This window comes from Amphimedon queenslandica, unplaced genomic scaffold, assembly GCF_000090795.2.
Source record: "Amphimedon queenslandica unplaced genomic scaffold, v1.1 AMPQUscaffold_12743, whole genome shotgun sequence".
NCBI lineage: Eukaryota > Metazoa > Porifera > Demospongiae > Haplosclerida > Niphatidae > Amphimedon > Amphimedon queenslandica.
In genome coordinates this window covers 1-1,926 of record NW_003547021.1, presented here as the reverse complement: position 1 = coordinate 1,926, position 1,926 = coordinate 1, and the positions used below count along the sequence as shown (strand labels likewise).

The 1,926-nt window shown below is 35.5% G+C and overlaps 1 protein-coding gene across 2 annotated transcripts in view; it reads left to right on the top strand.

Moving 5' to 3' along the window:
• LOC109586927 (cytoplasmic dynein 1 heavy chain 1-like) overlaps nt 1-1,638 on the top strand; it is a 6,456-nt gene extending 4,818 nt beyond the window's left edge. For both annotated transcript variants that reach the window (XM_020003145.1, XM_020003144.1), the window contains one exon: nt 1,540-1,638. The gene's annotated coding sequence lies outside the window, so the exon portion shown is untranslated. The remainder of the gene's footprint in view (nt 1-1,539) is intronic.
• The last annotated feature ends 288 nt before the right edge of the window (nt 1,639-1,926 follow it).

The following is a 1,926-nucleotide window of genomic DNA, read 5'->3' as shown; positions in this document are numbered from 1 at the left end:
CTGTTACCAACACTGAATGTAGAGTAGTTAGCATAAACTGTGTTCCCCTCAAAGTCTCCCAGGTCCACTCTTAGTGTGTTTGATCCTTCTTTAGTAAGATGATTAATCTTGCTCAATCCTAACCAAAACTCACCAGTAAGGCCACCAAATCCATTCTCATAGTCAGTCCAGTTCCTATAGAAATCAACAGATCCATCTTGTCTCCTCTGAAATACAGTCCATCCACCACCATCAGTCTCCATATCACAGTATACCTGTGACCCAATAGTGTATAATTATTTTGAAGCATATTATTTGTAACTAACTGTAAAAGGAGTCCCTCCATCAGGATTAATGTTATATAGGCCACTAGTAGTGCTGCCATTGTTATACCAATCTTTACAGTCTGTAAGAACTAATTTTAGTTTTGAAATAATTTTTGCAGTATACTTTATTTACCTGGTGGACAAGCTTGTGGCCTTACATCAGGACATACCATGATAGTCTTCACTCTTCCTTCTCTCATACGAATAGTCTGTCCTAAGTTACTAATGATACAGCATACTCTTATATACAGTGATGATTCATGTTTATATCCAGTACAATCAGCCATACAATGAGATCCTTGTCCTTCATCAATGGTAGCTGTTAAACACAGCAACAACAACATAAAGATGAACATCTTTGACATTTTACTAGACTGTACGTGTGGGTATAATAGGAACTGGAATTTAAACAATTAAATAAATTAGTACATGTATAGCATAGGACAGGTGCAAGTTGACAAACTTAGCTCACCAAGATAAACTATACATGCACTACACATGAGCTACATGTATATGTAAAGGTGTGGATTTGCAGTATGATGTTAGACCAGTATACCCTCAATTTTCAATCAAAACCATGGGCAGTTTGACCTTTTGATGCATGCTTTCTGCTAGAATAGAACCAGATTCTATTCTAGGGTCAACATAACGTCAAGCCTATCCTAATATTGTAAACCAGCCTTAAGCTACAAGTAGTTATCATAGTATATAGTTAGTGTATGGTGGGTATTAGTGTATAGTGTGTCATGTACTGATATCAACAAACTGATGTAGATTACAAGTTACAAGCACTGAAACTACACACACACACATTATATGGAGATGCGTGCATTTTATTCTATTTTGTTTGTCAACTTCATTACTTGTACCTGTTTGGTGCTGTGCCTACTGCAGGTATTGTGAATTATATTTTGACTTAATTATTTGTAAAAGCAGTAGTAACATCACTTTGTATGGCCTGCCATAGAGCAAAAAACTTTTGCCCAACATTTCTAATCATGGAGCTAATTCATAAAAACTAATTAAATACATGTATGACTAAAAAGTAGAAAATTTGTAAAAAAAATTTAAGTCTTCAAAATTCTTATTTTTTGGAAAATTTACTAAAATTTTGAGCCATAAATATATTGCTATACGCTATAAATTGTTCTGAAATTTGGTTAGGTCTATATGTACATTTGTACATTTTAATATATACATGTACATGTATATATTCACCTTTCATTCTCTATAGGATTATCTACCAGTAGATCAGGAAGAATTACGTGATTATGTACAGGCCAGATTAAAGGTTTTCTATGAGGAAGAGCTAGACGTTCTTCTTGTTCCCTTTTACGAAGTCCTTGATCATGTCCTTTGTATCGACAGGATCTTCAAACTGCAACAGGTAGGTGTGGTCTACTACAGACCCTACCCCTTATTGACTCTACCTATTTTAGGGTCTCAGTGGAGCTGGTAAGACAACACTGTCTAGTTCTGTGGCTTGGATCAATGGACTATCTGTGTTTCAATAAATAAAAGTAATAATGAAGAGAGAGGGAGGGAGCAAACAAGCGGGCGAGCAAGAGAGAGAGAGCGATATAGAAGAAGCTTTCTTTTTTGTCTTTCTCCTAGGTTCATA